The sequence below is a fragment of the Chelon labrosus genome (genome assembly GCF_963514085.1).
Source record: "Chelon labrosus genome assembly, chromosome: 1".
In the NCBI taxonomy this organism is placed as follows: Eukaryota; Metazoa; Chordata; class Actinopteri; order Mugiliformes; family Mugilidae; genus Chelon; species Chelon labrosus.
The window spans coordinates 2,603,470-2,622,137 of record NC_140337.1 but is presented as its reverse complement, the minus strand read 5'-3'; the positions used below and the strand labels follow the sequence as shown (position 1 = coordinate 2,622,137).

The 18,668-nt window shown below is 40.1% G+C and overlaps 1 protein-coding gene across 3 annotated transcripts in view; it reads left to right on the top strand.

Annotated features, from left to right (window-relative positions):
* Positions 1–18,668, top strand: part of arhgap36 (Rho GTPase activating protein 36) — a 73,525-nt gene that overhangs the window by 16,940 nt on the left and 37,917 nt on the right. The window contains exon 1 of one of the 3 annotated variants that reach the window (XM_084545656.1): positions 13,640–13,661. The exons of the other annotated variants lie outside the window; for them this stretch is intronic. The gene's annotated coding sequence lies outside the window, so the exon portion shown is untranslated. Of the gene's footprint in view, positions 1–13,639; positions 13,662–18,668 lie in introns of those variants that run through there. 3 annotated transcript variants of the gene reach the window in all.

The following is an 18,668-nucleotide window of genomic DNA, read 5'->3' as shown; positions in this document are numbered from 1 at the left end:
TTGAAGCGCAAGATCTTGGTTGGGTTAGGAACAAAGACTGGGACAAAACGAATGCTGATTTTACGTAATATGCAGCAAACAAGCTGTTGCATGCTTTATGGACGCATCTATCAGCCACCAGATTTCTTGTTAATTACACATAAACAGGTCGGCTGTTGTTTGTGACTATCTCATCCAAAAACAAACAGATGCGTTATCTTAATATCGGAACAGGAATCCACGTAAGATGCATTTGAATTAGCAAGCAGGCTCAGACATGTGCAGACAAAGTATATTCTTACCACAGGAGTATTTCTAACCTAATATATTTTTGGCATAATACAAAAGCTCTATGAAAAACGTTAAAATACATTCAGCAGATCCATTACTATGATCCTTTTTTTCCTATCTGGGACAATAATATAAGGGATGTAATTACAGCAGAAGTCTTTTGTAGTTTATATTCTTTTTATATTCTTGTATCAGCCAGAATCCCTAGTGGTGGTGTTCTTCTTCTTCTACTTCTTCTCCCTCAAACAAAGACAATCTCTTTGTTCTATCAACTTGCAGAGTTGATTTTTGGGATAAAGACCTTTGGGAGATGCAGTCACAGCCTTTTTTAAAAATTTTAGCTGGAAGCAGAAAACATGAATCACCTTTTGTTGTTTGTTATTTTATCTACATGACTTTTGCACATGTCCTCTGTTCTTGATTCCCTTTCTTGATGTGTCTGTCACTGCATATATATTCCTCATTGTGGGTTATCCGAAACTTCTAAAGAGGGAGTATTTGAACTGATATGGAGACATACTGACGTAGGAAACGGGAAGAAACGAGCCAGAGATCAAAGATTCAGGAAGAATTGTCAATGAAGATTAAATGCTCTTGTCCTTATAGTGCTGGTTCACACTTAAAATCCTCAGCAACTATTTTCTTGACTGTCATGATCCACAAAGCTTTCATGATCTGTTTGTGGTTCATTAAGATTCACCAAATTGAAGTTCCTTTGCCATCAGATGAAATAAATGTCCGTACCAGGCTGACCTCAAGCAGATGGGTTTTTTTCTTGCCACTGTTGCCTCTGCGCTTGCTCTGGGGGATTTCAAGCATCTTGGGACTATTTGTTTTGCTGATGATTTTATAAATCAAAATAAAATGCATCAGCCAGCGAGTCTGACAGATGGACCTGATTGTAAAGAATCTGTTTAAAATGGGTGGTGTAAAATAACCGAGTAAACACTTGATCTGATGGTTTCTCATTATGACCACCTTTCTAATATTGTGTAGGTCTCCCTTGTGCCTCCAAAACAGTTGTGACTCATCAGAGAATGGACATGGGCCTTCTGAGGGTGTCCTGTGGTGTCTGGCAACAGAATGTTATTAGTGGGGGCCTTTGGGTCCCATGGGTTGAGGGGAGGGGCCTCTGTGCATCAGGCTTGATAGGGCTTATTACATACTCCGCGAGAAGTGAGAATTTTGTTCTCGTCCCTAGGGCTGCGAGAACAACAAAAAAGCTTGTTTTGGCCATTCATTCATTCATCTTCTATACCCGGTTATTCCTGTTAAGGGTCGCGGGGGTCTGCTGGAGCCTATCCCAGCTGTCATCGGGCGAGAGGCAGGGGTACACCCTGGACAGGTCACCAGTCCGTCGCAGCGCTAACACAGAGAGACAGACAACCATTCACATGCACACATATGGCCAATTTAGAATCACCAATTAACCTAACCAGCATGTCTTTGGATGGTGGGAGGAAGTCGGAGTACCTGGAGAGAACCCACGCAGACACAGGGAGAACATGCAAACTCCACACAGAAAGGCAAGCCGGCCCATGGATCCGAACCGGTGACCTTCTCGCTGTGAGGCATCAGTGCTAAACACCTCGCCACTGTGCGGCCCACACACTAAGGATTATGTATGTCGGATCATGCCGTTCATTCATTATGCACCCACACACATTATGTCAATCTCTACCCAGGAGATATTAGAGAACATCAATTTGTTCTTGCAGTCTGAGGAGCGAGATCAAACTTCTCGCTTGTCGCGGAGTATGTGACAACTGATACATGATCAGTTTGGGATCTGGTGAATTTAGAGGCCAGGTCAACACTTTGTGCTGTTCTTCATGTTTTTTGAGTTGTTCCTAAAGTGTTTTTGTGCGTGTGACTGTGTCATGCTGCATCCTGCTGGGGATGTCTGCTGCCATCAAGGAGTGTCATTGCTATGGGGTGGGGGTATCTCGTCTGGTCTTGGTGGGTGGTACATGTCTAAGTAACATCCACATGAATGCCAGGTCCAAAAGTTTCCCAGCAGAACAATGAACTGTCACAAGATGGTCAAAGTTATTCACTTCTCCTGTCAGTGGTCATAACGTTGTGGTTGGTGTAGATGTCGGTCTTGGTCATCTTCTTCCATTGATTTCATGTTCTGTGGCAGGCTTTTTTGAACGTCAGAAAAAGTCTGGGTTGATGTTTTGACAAGTGAAAACCTGTATCTTATTGGGTTGACATGGCCCGAAACATCCGCTGACATGGGTATTTAACTCACAGAAAACAACACACTCTGTAGATACCACTGTTTTGTGTTACCTTTAAGTTTTTCTTTATATTCCCCCTGGGGCTGCAAAGTGAAACCTTGCACTAAACAGTATTATCTAACAAGACAGGCTGACGTCATGGCTTAGTGCAATTTCCTCTTTTCAGCAGGAAGGCATTGAATCATTGCAGCACACTTGCCCCCCAGGCAGAGTAGGAACCAAGTGAGGAGGATATTTTGAGGAGGGTGGAAGCTCTCAGAGAGCGATGGTGGCATTGGACATGATGATGGGCGTGGATGTAAACGTCCTGTTTGGAGAAGAGAAAGAGGGAGAAAGAAGAAAAGACTCATTATCAGTGCCTTTGCTTGAATCTTGCTTCCTCTGCCAGCACTGGCATTTCCTCTTATGCTTCCTCAGATCCTCTGGGAAAGGGACTCAAAAGGGTGATGGAAGGGGTTCAGTATTACACAACCTGGAAGTATGTTGGTGAGAAGGATCCAGCGATGTTGTGTATTGGTGGAAGAGTCTTGGTGTGAGCAGAAATGTGATTTTTTTAATCCTTTCATCATCAACAAGATAAAGAATAAGATAATTGTGTGTTAACTGGCTACATTTCCTGTTGTGTCAAAGTGACAAATTTACACTTTGAATCGCGCTAGGACTACTCCATGTATTGCGTCCAGCCTTACAGAAATATAGCTGTAAATAAATAAATAAAAGCATTAAGACTGTGCTACTTGATTGAGCTAAAACATTTATTATTGGTTAGTAGCTTTGTGTCTGCAAGGACTAAGTTGAAACAAACAAATCCAAATTAGCAAAGCGTTTAACAGTTTAATTTGCAAAATAATTGGCATGGCAAAAACAACTGAAGAACACATGATAGGACAATTCAGCTTTTCAGGCCAAGGGCTATTGTTGTATTGTTGTGACTGTATTAACTTTGATGTTTAGCTGATTTAAAACCTCCTATTCTACTATTCTACCCTCTGCTGCTGAGGTGTTGTGCCGCCTACATATAGCTTAACACCTTAGTTCCTACAAGAATTTGCCAAATTTTAATATGTGTAGCAAACTAAGCTAAATAGTTGGCATCCAACATGCAGGCAGCTTTCTGCGTGGTAGTGGGTAAGAGACTGACATACTCAAATATCTCTTCTGATGAGTCTGTCAGATGTTGCCAAAACAGTATAGAGGCTGTGGCATGATAATAAAATGAACTGAAATGTATGAAGGTACTAATAAAAGTACTGGCAGTGTCAGAGCTTATCAGGATGGTCTTTAATTTTTAAAGTTAGCCCTTGGCGCAAGTTACCATGCTGGCCTTCCTTATCACAGAGTTTGAACAAATACAAACTAACAAGCCAAGTACTTTACGCATATGTCATTTTATGTAATTTTACCATTTTATTCCTTTTTAAGCAACTTAAACATACCACTCTTTGTTCCAGATACAGTTTGTCAGCTAGTAGTGAAACTCATGCTCCCTTAGCCTCAGCCTTTGCACGGCAGATTAGCTTCAAATTCAGAAAACTTTATTTGTCTCCAGTTGGCAATTAAGACAATTAAGCCCATTGTTTTCCTTTTTGATGATTTTTGTCTTAAAGTGCATAATCTAAAAGGATTTCAAAAATTCTTTTACTTGCCACCATCTCATACTCTGCTATCGAGGTGCTAATAAACAGTTAGCATGCTATTGCTAGGCAGAAGCGAAAATAGCAACATCTCATTAAAGAAATATCATGGCCAAACTAGTTTAGCTAACATTAGTTTAGCGGCTAAACTGCTGTAGCCTGTGTTAGACTAAGCTTTTTAAAGCAACCACTCCTTGGGTCAAATAGTTTGTCAGCTAGAAATCAGCTGAAAATTTTCCACACTCCCTTAGCCTCAGCCCTTGCAATGTAGTTTTTTGTCTTAAAGGACATAATCTAAAATGATTTTAAATCCTTTTAATGAGTAATTTGAGTTTATCCCAAGTGTAGGCTACTGAGCACCACCTCAGACCCTGCTATTAAGGTTCTAATAAACAATAATAAACTTTTATATATATATATAAAAGTTTATTATATATATTAGTATATATATATATTTAAATATATATATATAAAAAAATCCCTCATCAGACATGATCTCTTACGCAACACCCAGTTATCTGATCGGTGAAATGTTCTCTGTGCCTTCCTTATTTCATGGTAAGTGAAGTCATATGACGTTGACTTATCTGGGTGTGATCTAGGAGCCAGTAACTCCTTATCTAATAACCTCATAATGGTCATGACTATCTGCTGATAAAGAAGTGCACGGCGAACTATTCATGTCTGTCTGCAGAAGGAATCATTAAAGGCTTTAAGAAGCTGCTGCCAGATGAATATTGGATATTAGTACTTGGAACTGGAGCCGTAAAAATTATATAAGCAATACTCACCCACTCAGTGTGAAATGTTATGCAAAAGTATTTCTTTTTTGATGGAGGAAGAGTAAAAAGTAAATGTTGTGTATTTATATAGGGCTTTTCTACCTACTGGCACTCAAAGTGCTTTACAGTCACAATGTCATACCCACTTGTTCACACAAGCGCACGCCAGTGTGTTTGGTGTCTTTCTCAGGACACTTTGGCATGTGGTCGATGTCTAGGGACTGAACTGCTAACCCTCTGGTTTGTGAAATACGAGCTCTACCTGTGAGCCACTGCCGCCACACAGAATGTAAACTCTAAACTACTGCTTGTCAGTGATCCATGTGTGTTATTGTGTGCTCGATCATGCATCCAGTACTTGGCCAGATGCTCAGTCACGTAGCAGCGTAAGAAAAGTGATCCACAGCCATCAGTGCAGGTAACTTTATATCCAAGGGGGGTACATTAACTACTGCCTGGGGTGTGCTTCTATATATAGGCCTGCTGTACATTTGGGTTCATGTGCGTAACAGTAAAGCTTTGTTTCACACTTCCGCATGTGTCAGGTTTAGCTGTGAAAGGGTGGAACACCTACTCCGGTTGCTGTAATGGATAGCTTGTAAGTCAGTATTTTTACAGGAGCTGATTACAGTCAATGAAGGCGTCATCTCGGCTCACTTTAATGCAATTCATATTGAACTCTGTCCTCTCGGCCTTATGTGATATCAGAGTTGCATCACATTTTGTTTCAATGTTTTCTTAAACTCTTGAGTGCACCACTTATAGCTGCACCAATTAGGGGTGAACTACTTAGGATTTTTTGAAATCAACTAATATGTGGTGAAAGTCGAGTCGATATTAACTAGTCGAGGACGTCACGCAGAAAAACACAATAGAAAGTAATGCTTTGCAACAATGAAATCTATATTCTTGACCTGAATACATATTGTAGCGTATCGTCTTTACTAGCATTTAATAGTACTTCACAGTGTGTTGTAAGGTAATATAATGTAGTCGGGATAAAAAAGCGGTATATCTCAGACGCCTTTCCCGTGTATAGCAGCTAAAGGTTTAATAACTTTAGACAATAAATTTCACCAGCAATTTGTTGACGTGCAGCCTTCTTCTCTCTGTTACTGCAGATGAAGTTGTTAATAATTGACTGCTGTTGAGAGGATTTGGACCTTTCCACTGCTAGCGTTAGTGGATGCCTTTTCAGATGAGTGTGCATTGCAGTAGTACATTTGTTGTATTTCAGGACTGACTTACATATTCTGCATGTCACGGCAGAATGGGCTTCATCTTTAGTGAAGTATTTCCACACACTTGATAAACCACTGCTAGTTTGCTGCAATGACCCTCTGGGCTCCTCGCCTGTCTTCTCCGAGGCGTCCGTGGTGTTACTGTCACGTGATTGGCAACTAAGACTTAGTCGCACAGCAGTAAAGTCAACCAGCTGACTAGTACTACAACCCCTGGCACCAGTCAATATATTACTGGTGTCTCTTCAACAACATACAACTCCAACAAACCAAACTGACTAAACACAAGCAGTTAGATTAAATTCAACTTTATTGTCATTGTGCCGAGTACAAAGCTAAGGAAGTACAGTTAGCATCTAAAGGTGCAAAGAAAGTATTATTTACATAAATTGCAGATGTGTACAGAGAAGACAGCACTAGCACTAAGTGGTACTTTGTCCTAGAGTTGGAGAAGTATGTATTATGTAGTGTTAAGTACAGAATGTAGCGGGATAATGGATTGTGAACAAGATATTTACCAAATATGGACAGTATACAGATGGTTGACAGTGGGAGTAATGTCTATAAAGATTATAGTGTACAGAATTAAGTGTGTGCGTTATTGACATTGGAATAGGTTATAGCTAATATACAGATTATGAACAGCATGTAAATTGTTGATAGTAGGAAATAGAGCAGTGGAATTCATTGTATATGTAGTGGTTATGTCAGTAAGTGGTGTGATATAGAGTCCATCAGCGTTACCGCCTCAGGGAAGAAGCTATTCCTGAGCTTGTTGATGCAGGAGTGGAGGCTCCTGCAACGCCTGACTGATGGTAGGAGACTGAACAGTCCATGGTTAGCATGGGATGCATCATCGATAATGCTTCTAACCCTAAACTGTGTAATAAATAAAAGAACAGGTTACTATTTAGGCTAATTAGTTTAAACTGCCAAAGAGACAACAAGCCTTGCTTAATAACTGCTGTTACAACTTTTAACTCTGGTTGAATCTATGTGATTTTATGTGTTTTGGGCCTCATAAGTACATGTAAAACTTAGTTAATACATCTTCTTCATGCTTCTGCTTGTCCTGTGAAGGGTCGCGGGGGGAGGTCCAGAGGCGGGGTACACCCTGGACAGGTCTCCAGTCTATCACAGGGTTAACACAGAGAGACAGAAACCATTCACACTCACACCTATGGCCAATTTAGAATCACCAATGAATCTAGCCAGCATGTCTTTGGATAGCGGGAGGAAGCCGGTGTACCTGGAGAGAACCCACACAGACACAGGGAGAACATGCTAACACAGAAAGGCCTCAGTCTGCCTGGGTTCAAAACCCACCACGCCACTGTACCCTTTGTTAATACAAGTCACGGTTAATAAAGACAAGGTATGAGCAGAACGTAGGCTACAGTCTTTATTTGAAAGTAAAATTACGTGATTTTTTTTCAACTCTATAGATAGAAAGTGTCTCATTATCCTGTCAAAAGTCAGTATTTGTCTATGGTATTCAAAGAACTGAGGTAGAAAAACCACCATATCAGGGAATACTAAAATAAATTCTTTCTGTTGACTGTTACAAGCTGCACTTCTTAAACAAACAGGAATTGATATTCTAGTTCATTTAAACATGCTGGAAACAAAATTAGTGTGCTGACATAGTAAAGCATTTAAAATGTTCTCTTCTCCCTTTAAAAGACCTCATGTTTGTGGTATTGTACATACTTTGAACTGTAGATGGCGACGTTGTCAACATTGTCAACCGTGACATGGATATCCTGGTTCAGCAGTGTGTTACTGTGGGTGTGTGTGTTGTCTGTTCATCATCCATCCTGTTTTGAAGGAGACAGTCAGAGTCAGCACACAGGCAAACATGTAATGCCACCCGTGACCTTTGACCTGGAAATGTATAGCAGCCTTACAGGAAGTTAGATGGATCAAAGATGATGGGGAGAAACCGGAAGAGGAGAAGGAGAATGAGCTGACATGCACACATTGAGCGGTTTGTAAGATATACATGAGATCAGTGGAAAAGGTTAGGCCAGGGTCAAAGGTCAAGATATTTCTACAGTAATAAGCACATTTCTGCTTTATGCAGCGGAAAGGTGGCTGTTCCCAAACCTTATTTTAGGACATTTTCCTCTGGATACACTAGAAAAGATGAGAATGCTGACAGAGATGTCTAAAAACTTATATAAATGGTTTATTGGGTTTACCTGATTATGGTTTAACGCAAGCACATTTTTTTGTTTTTTGCTTCAGTTTAATATTTTTTATTAAGTGATTGAAACTTGAGTCCATGTCCAGAAAAGTAGGTATGTGCTCAAATCCTCAGGATTAATGGAAGTATTTAGGTCTTTAAACAAGAAAAAAAAAGCTGACTCTCAGAGACCAAAAGAGGTAAAACTATGCAAGAGTTTTGCGGGGAAAAATAAATTCTCGTACAGCATGTTTTCTTGCGTTCCAGGCGTCCTGGCCTTAAGTTTGGGAGCCACTGCCCTACATGATGGTTAAACTGTTTCTTTTCAACAGTGCCAGGAATACTTCTTTGGTTTTGTTTTGTTTTACCATAAAACATAAACTCCTTCACGGGTCATTAAAAAGCCCCAAATCCCGAAAAAGAACGAAAGCACCAAGCACATGATGCCGGTATCTTCAAGTAAAATTGGTAACATACATGTCATGGTTTTGTCATGAGAAAGTTTTTCGACAGATTGATAGATTAGTTTATTATTCCCTAAGAGCAACAGTACGGCTGCTCTGCAAAAATGTATAGGCAAAATGTCTTGTCTGCATACTGTACTTTTATGTTAATAATACACTATAGAGTGGACGTGATTAAAAACAATCTAGAGACAGCAGCAGATGATAATAAATAATAGAAAATAATAGAAATTTTAAGTTGATATGATCATGGCACATTTCCACCTGATATGTCTCAAATGTTCTCAACTTTGAGGTGTTGCGATTAAGGCAATAACCAATGGGAGCGACTGATACAGTTGACGGACCTATGATGCAAATATGGTGTTCTCTGGTTACTAGCCCCAAATTCACTGTGTTGTTAATCGGATGAACCCAGATGGAGCAGTGGTATTTTTAATAGAGCTGTGACAGCAAGAAGAGCTAGCTCCGTCCATACTTTAACAATAATTTGATGTTCTGCTTGTATCACTCTGGAACCAGATCCTGGAAGTCCACTAGGGACGAACTACAAAGTCCCTATTTCCTTAATAGATGGATGTTGCTAAACCTTGTATTTAAGCAGGGTTAAGCAACCCTAGTCTAGTCCCAACCCTTAACCTACATGGTGACAAACTTGTGAGTACAACCGTCCATCCCGAGGCACTTGCAGCTTGCTACTGGACAACGTCATGATGTGCAAGTGAGCTCCAAAGCTCTAATTAGCCCATGAGCGAACCACATGTTGACAGGTTTGACGAAGACCTGGAGCATTTATCAATATACATTCAGACCAAGAACAGTCCAAATGCTGATGGGTTTTTGCCCTGCCCATCTTGTTGGCCAACTGGTGAGGACTTGGTACAGCTAGGTATTCCAGAATGCATTTCTTGGGGGTTATCAAGTACGCTACTGTTCCAGTACCAGAATAACCTTCCTGCATCCTCCTGTCCTCCAGAGTCCATACTTCAGAATCGAACTACCAAGTCCGAACTACCAAGTACGCTAGTCTAACATTCGGTTCTTGGTGTTGATAAACCCCATGGTGTAGAGTTCAAGAAGGGAGGAAACCCTGCAAGTGAAGATGAGGAAAAAAGACAATCAGAAAAAAAAGTAGGGAAATGCCTTGGCAACCACAGTCTAGAACGTCCACTAACAACCAACTGTCAGCTACAAAGACATGGCTGACAAGCAAAACGCTTTACATATGGATCAGGTTGGATCATACTATGTAGGGATGCTGAAATGCTAAAAGGAAATCCAAAATCAGAATCATTCTCCTTCTGCAAACAAATGGTGTTTATTTTCTCATATTAGCTCCGGATATTTCTGGAAGCTGTAGATGTGTAGGGAGATCTTAAGCATTTTAGCTACTAAGAGACCAAACACCAGGCTGTCAGGTCAAATTTAAGTATTTCCTTTACTGTTTGTGTTGCTCTCATGTGTTTGTGTTTAGTCTTCCTCCCCCAGTGTTGTGGCTGTGTTATTTCTAATGTCTCCCCCGCGTAGCCACTTTGACGTCTTTATCTCCCCTGTTAGAGTCGACTCTTATTAGACACTTGGAGGTATGAAACCTGAACTCTGTCAGGGTTTACCCGGGAGGTCAGTAGGTCGCAGTGTTATCCATTTCTGCGGCTGTTGTTTTGGGCTGCACAGCTGGAGTGCTGACAGACATTTTCCAGACATGTTTCCACATATCTATACACACACACGAGCAGTTAGGAAGATATCTGAGCTGGAGGCAGACAGGGTCTTGCAGAATTTATCAGTTTATTGAATATTGCAGCAAATTTAGGCACTAATTATTTGAGTTAATCCTATGTCAGTGTCCCAGATTACATTACTCATTTTATGCTGGTGGAAAAAAAACAAGACTGAAATGTTGGTCATGGCTAATATTTGGTCGCAGGGTCAGAATGAATATATGAATTAGTTGATGTAAATTAAAGATTAAACCAATCAATCGTTTTTGTGTCGCCCGAGAAGTAAATTGTTACACAAGACACAATCACTGGGGTATCTTGCGGCATTTATTATAATTAAACATTTTAACAAGAAGCTTAACTAAGTCCGTAATCTGCGTTTCTCTGCAAAGCAATAAAACAAATTTCCAACCAACAGACCCAGTCAGGTACAGAGAAATGACTGTCAGCCAGAGCAGGAGCAAGTTGTTAAATGTACTAGCAGATATAGGTTACACCAGCATAGGGAAAACTTGGTAGTTAGGTATATATCATTTAAGATCGTAAGGAAATGGCTTATGCCACCATGATAGCAAACTGTTACTTATTCAATGTATACTTCAGTTCTGTGTTTTTATATGTTTTAAACCATGGTGTACTAAAACACTTCACTCAGTGGCTAGACTGTAGTGTTGCCAACAGTACCCTTGAAAAACGGAATCGTCCCGTATCTAGAAACAAAAGTACGCGTCCCATATTGAGCTGAAACGATACTTTGTCCCGTATTACCGTGAGAATCAAAAATAGTGTGTAAAATGTCAATGGAATGAAGGAATAACAGGCAGATAACTTTATATGAACATTTACGGTAAACTGACCAATGAGCTGACAGCGGGAATCCCGCCCATCTCATTGGTCGAGGTACTGTCGCTTGCGAAAAAGATACCGGAAGACAACAAAGCAACAACTTCTCCTCACACTTTCTGTTTGCACTTTTCTTATTGCACTATTACAAGAGGAATGTTCTGCTTTCTATTGTTTGATATTAATTTATACAGTTTTAAGTTAAGCAGGACAGGTTTCTGTTTAAGAAAGATTTTTATTTTATTCTGTTAATTTTGTTATTTTGTGTTAAAAAATAAATTGTTGAATAATAATTTGCTTTCGATGTGTTCCTATCACTCAAAAATATGCTTCTAATTCAATTCAGGTTCGAGTCAAATAGTTAAAAAATCGTGAAATCTGGGTGGTGTTACCATCATACTACGAAACACTGCCACCTTCTGACCACATCAGGTACAACATTGTAAATCAACTTAGACTGCGCATCACATTAAAATCAACAACCCAAAACACGCAACATTTAATACAAATGAAAAAACACTGCTGTTGGCTGCTACTTTAAACTATTGAATGGAATACATTGTTTGCTCAAGATGTGAAGTTATATTGTACGTTTATTAAGAATCTACCACACGGCTACATTTATATCAACAAGGGGTCATATGAGTATGTATTGTGAAAGCGGATGTTTACACAGACAGATCTTTGTCACCAGTTCTGCATTTTATTTGGAGCATCTTTGACCTTGATTACGTTTGGTTATTTGACACACACAACTTTTCTGTTTTGTCCGTTCAGCTGCTACTGACTCAACTCTGACTGGCGCATAAACAAAGATAAACTTGGTTTATACTTCCTGAAGTGAACCCATGAACCCTATTTGGGTGCTGGCATTATTCTGTTATTAAATAGAGAATTTAAAAAAGAAATGCTTGGAGAACTATCTTTGGACCGGTCACAGTTGTCGTGGTCTACATCACTGCGTCGTGTGCTTACATTTCTGAGGAGGTGCGCGTCAAGCTACAGCACAGAGCCTACACAGAAGCATGACTTTTAGGAAGCTAAAGAGAAATATGACATAATCAGAAATGTGACATAATGCTAATGTTGCTGGATGTCTGCTGAAGGTGTACATATCCAACGGCTGCTAACAGAAGTGTTGAAGTTACTGTCCAGAGCTTGAGGTCTTTTCCCCTTCTGATGTAATTTGAGGGCTGACAAAATATAAATGGAGTCAGGAGGTCAGATCTGAGGTCAAGCGTCTTTCTAAACAAACTGAAATGTCTCAACAGTAAATCAGTGACTGTTGTTTCTTCCTCCTGCTCCCTCTCTCTCTCTGCTCTCAGGTCTGTCCTTTTTATAGAGCTGTTATCCTGTCCTTTTAATCCTCCTCTTCCTCCCCCCTCCTGCTCAGCCTCTCCCTCCCTCCTTCACCTCTTGTTTTCTTTTTGCTTCTTCCCTCTTTCATTCTCTTCCTTTATTCTCTCCCTCTCAAGCTCCCTTCCTCAAGTCGCACCCCCCACCCTCTTCCACCTCGCCTCCCTTTGCCACCTCCATCTGCTTCTCTCCCACATTCTTCTTCCATTTACCTCATACTTTCCTTTTTTCTTTTGTGCTCCTTTTGCCCTCTCCCACTTTTCACATCACTTTGAACTTCTCTTTCCTTCTTTTCACAAAAGACACCCTTCTTGTCCAAGAAACAATCACTCCTACGTTCATGCTCTACTTCCTTTCCCTTCCATCTGCAGCAGCTCTTTTTGTTTCCTCTACTCTCCCTCACCGCTTCCTATTTTCCTCCCTCTTTCCCCCTGAAGCTACACTTCTTTTCTCACGGATCCATCCCTCCATCCTTTCTTTCCAATTCCCTACTTTTTTCCCTACTCTTTGCTTCCTCCTTTTTTTTCCCACGTCCACCTTTCTTCCTCCACTCTTCCCTGCTGTCTCCCTCCTTCCTGTTCCCTCCTCTATCCAACTTCCTCTCCCTCCCTCCCTCCCTCCCTACTTTCTCTCCTCCCCTCTCTCTTGTGTTTACGTTGTCAGCTTCTGCAAGTCAGTATGCACCACCAGTTCTCCTCCTCCTCTTAATCTAACTCACTTCTCAGCTCTCCCCAGTCCTCCCCCTTGCTCTCTCTGTCTCTACACTCTGTCTTTACCTCCCACCCGCAGTCTGCAGTCCTTATTCAGCTCAGAGTTGAGATGCGTTTGTTTGACTGACCAAAGTCTGGATAGCGGAGGCTCAGAAACCTGCAGGACACACTGAGAGGGATTTTAATTGAAACAAAGTGACGCCCCGATACAGGTACAGACTCTGTGTATGTGTGTGGTCTCTCAGATCTTTCCAGTTGCTGTTGCATCCTTGTCAGAAAGTTGCTGCATGAGGGATTTAACTCAGATTTATTTTCCCATTAAGGCATTTTGAATCACAACCTTTTACTAACAGAAGTTCTCAAGTTTTATTGCTCAGTAAGCGGCCCAGCATTTCCCATAAAAGTCTTATCTTACGCCTAAAATAGAATGTTTGTTTTTTTCTGTTTCCGAAATGTTTCCATGGGAGCTGAAATTGGGCAACAACATTAATTCATTCATTTAAAGAACAAGATTACCTCATTAATTCCTCTTATTTAGGTCAAGCTTTAGTTATTTAGAGAGACAGTTTAGAGAGGAGTGAACATATAAGTCACTTTTCCACCAGTAGGTACACAAGAGAAAACAAATGCATTCTAATATAACAGCCCTTTTTTAAATCCTCAGTACTGTTTATGCAAATTAGTGTTAGATAGAATACTTGGATTAGAATCTCTGATTCATTAATACATAACGTCTAGCTTTGGTGTATGATGTTGAACAGTGTTAAATTCTGTAACCAAAGCTGTCAAACATGTAGTGAAGATGGAGTAGAAACACACTTGGTTGCCAAAACATTAGGTACACCAGTAAATGCATTCTAATATAACAGTCCTGCTCTCGATCCTCCTTCGTGACCTTTCAGTTTATGTTGAAACAGTGTGAGATAGGTAGTAATTCAACTGGATGATCGTGCTGGAGGATGTAAACTGGACTGAAGTGGTCCTGTTATGTGGCCCAGCCCACTGACTACAATGGGGTCGCCAAAATAATAGGAACATTTGTTGCTACAACACGGTATAAAGGAAAACACAGCTCCCTTAGCTATTTTAAACAAATACCAAATGCCATACCCGGCATGAAGCCATGATTAGGTGCAGGACTGTTGCTGTTGCAAACAAATGCATGTTGTAGAATGCATTTGTTTGCACTAGTGTATCTAATGAAATGGCAAGAGAGTGTAGATTAGAAAAAAGGTGGAAGGAAATTTGGAAACAACCAAGAAAGTCTGAAAGGAACGTACATATATCGTGGTACGACACAATACAACTCAAAAGCACTACACAAGCAATCAACAACTCTCTCGGTTATCTGAAACATATGCTGAACACCACAACGTTCATACAAACAAGATTTAATGCAGAACTTTTATATTGGAATGTCTTCACCAGTGTACCTAATGAAGTGGTAGATTAGATGAAGAAAAACTAAAATAACCATTTAATTTGCTTTCCGTCTTCTTGGAAGACATAACAAACTAATGCCCTCACATGTAAAACTCTCATTCTCTGAGAAATGAGTATAAGTCAGTGTAAGGACCTCTGAAGTGATATAAACACGACTCTGTGTTTGTGTATGTGTGTGGTAATATGCCAGTTTAGTCGGGAGTGACACAATCAGGCTGCTGTTCCAACGCACAACCTGTTTTTATGTCTTTACCAGTGCCAAGGGGCCTATTACCGCTGCCCGTCTGTTTACCTAGTGTGTGTCTCCGTGTGTGCGTGCTCCTCTTTGTCAGTACCTTTGCATACTAATGTGTTTGTGTCCTGGTGAGACGAGTTGCCGTTCCTTATTAATTCCAGAAAAGAAAAAAAACAAACAAAACAAACAAAAAAAACAGACGAGGAGCTGAATAATGTGAAGATAATGTTCCCTCATTAGAAACAATCCAGGCACAAAGTAGGAATTATTTATGTATCTTGTGAAATACTGAGAAGGAAGTACATGTTTTTTCAGAGAAACTTTGTTTTTTTTTAAATACTGCAAGCTGAAATCAGCTGAAATCATGAGTCGCTTAGGGCGAAAAAGACTCATGTTAGTGGCTTATATTTAGCACCATGTAAACTCATTGTCCGTCACCAGTGAGGCAGCAGAGCCATTAGAGCAGGCAGCAGTAAAAACTGTTTCAAACAATCGTAGTCCCCTCGCTGACCCCTTTGAACTGCTCTGGGAACCCCTGGGTCCTTATTCCTTTATCAGTTCATTGAGTTTTTACTTAAAAGGTACTGTATTTATGTATGTACACACCACACAGTAAATTCGGTTAAAAAAAAAAAAAAAAAAAAAAAAAACTATTCAAATTGTCTCAAGAAAAACCTGAACACCTGTGTTCTCTACTCCAGAAATGTTCTGGTCATCCAGTGCTATAAACTCCCTAACCCTCACTGGAATATTTTTACCCTTGACGCCGTCTCCAGGAAACTTTTCTCTTCTTTTAAATGCAGTGTTTAGTGTGTTGTTACGGTGAAGCCTTTGCCCAAGTGTAATTTATTTTTGTAGGTGATGAATCAAGTTGGTACTATCTCCAACTACCACCTCACCAAACATCCACAATGCACAATTTTCCAACTTCTGTCTGACTGACTCAATAGTGGTTCAGTTACAGACGAGTTATCATAAGCAGGTTGGCTATTTAGGTAGGAATGGATAACTAGAGGCCATGAAGACACACATGCGTAGTATGGTGCTCCACGTTTCGCTTCTATTACCACATTATCAACAATTAATTGCTGTCAATTGTTTGTCCTCTAAAGATATTTCACTGTCAGTGCCCTTTCCAACAGATGTGATAGTGGACTCTAAACAGCTCACCTCTCAGACGGCAGCCATACTGGTTGTAAACAAATTCAGTTCTGTCCATCGCCACATAAATCCTGCCCAAATGAATTGACTGGTCCAGCAGATCTAGATATATATGTATAGAGAGAGATACTTTATTTATACCATGGGATAAATGATCAGCTCCCAACAGAGAGAAAAGCTTTTCTCCACATAAAATTTATAGGTGAGGAAGTTGGTCTTGCTTCCAGGCCAATTTGCGCCAATCTGAAGCATAAATATGCATTAAGGCATCATTATAACTAAAATATATTAGATTTAGATTCCAGGACTTCATTAAAAGACTGGCCCAAGGTTTGTTTGAATTTAAAATCTGACAGATAATAGATTTCAGTTTCCCCTTTGTTTATATCATCCTACATCAGACCCAGCCTTATTCTTTTTTATTGCGCAACAGATCCAGTCCCGACAAACGAAAAAGAAAAAAAACTGTTTTATTATGATAATATCAAGGGCAACAATTAAGATCTTCCAATGACTCGTGAAAACCACACTACCATATGGCCTCTGCTAATGAATGAGAATGAGAGGCGGCATTCATCTCTGCATCATTAGCACCGTTTGGCCAAGGCGCGGGGGTCAGGATGAAAGGCTGGGGTTAATGATGAACAGCACACGATGAGGACCACCTATGGCAGAAATTAACATACGCAATCACATGAGCAGCAGCAGCAGCTTCACGGAGAGGTAAGGAGAGAGAGATGTTTAAAAAAAAAAAGACAAAAAACAGAGTGGTCTGGTGTGTAGAAGAAAAGAAAGACATCTGTTAGCTATCAGACTGTGTTTCTTTTACTTTATCACCTCATCAGACAGGGGGTACAACAACACACAATGATTATCTGCACAGATTTCTTTTCTGCAAGTAACAGGCTTTATTTTAACACTAACCCAAAAAAATGCACTCAGTTTAAGCAGGTACTTCTTTGTACAGCGTTGTGCTTTGTTGCACTTACACGATCTGCTTCTTTAAACATTATCATAGTTATAGCACAAATTAATGTGCATTCCTGATCTGTCACCAGAATCGTCCCTTCTTCTTTCGTATCTCATCTCATTTGGGTCTCAGAAAAAAAGAGTGAAATCACAAATGATTTGGTGAGCATCTGGAAAAAATCACATGTTTTTGCACAGTGCTCTGTGTTTCAGTGAAGTGTAGTTTTGGGTCTTTGTACTCCCCTTACCACTATCTTCCTGTGTGGTTTGGCTGTCATGTGGCAGGAATTGTTTCTAGTTCCTGGTATTGACGACAGCTCACAATTGGACATAAAACCTCAAAGAGGAAGCTAAGTCCTGACTCAATTACTGAAATCAACTATTTTTGGATCTTTTTCAGCTGATAGTCGCAGTGAGATGCAACCTGAGTTTGGGAAACGTGGCTCAGTGCGGTTGAAATTGAATATTACACCATACTGGGGACAGTCGGATTCGGTGTGGTTATCGTCTTGATGTACTGGAGAGTTACTGTGTATTAAATTAAAATTTTCTGAGTTTTGCTTTAATATTTTAACCACAAAATCTAAACAGGACCAGACACGGGATGTTGTCCTCACAATACCTTAACATAGCCACTGTCACCACAAGTGGAAATAACAGGATCTAATGTAAATGTTTGAATGCAGACTTGCTGGAATAATGCGATTCAATTTTATTTACATAGCGTCAATAAGAATATAAATTGTCTCAAGAATGCTTTACAAAATTCAGTCTGAAACCCGGCCTGAAACCCGGATCACATAGCATTAGGTCACTAACTATTCCTACCAATACCTAATATTAGCATATATGATCTACCTGCGATAAATTAAAAATTTTTGGTCAAAATGCAAATGTGTTAATGCTTTAATATAGACAATACCTGAGCAAAATGCAAGTACGAGCAAAATTTTCATCATGATCAACCTGCAGGGATGAAAAATAAAGCTAAGTCAGAAGTGCCAAAACTCCTCAAATGATCTCTGGAGACTGGCTCCAAGAGTCAGTCCTCACAAATCTAATGTCAAAATGTCCAACATTTAAGCAAAAATAAACATGTCTACAGCCTGGTATAAAACAGTTTTGATCGCTATTGATATTTTTTCCCCCTGACAGCTATTTTATAACTGACCTGTTAAATCATATCAAGCCCTGAAGCTATGCATGAATAAGGGCGTGACTGCTTTGAGTGACAGATGGGTGTCTTCACAAGTTGCTAGCTGTCTGTTTAGGTGTCACCCATCCCCACCTTAGATTCACTCATGCTCCACCTCTTTGACTATTTTTGAATTAACTGGGAGATCGATCGGCCACTGCCATCTATACAGATGATTGTGATAACCAATATACAGATTTCTCTTTTTGTGCGCTA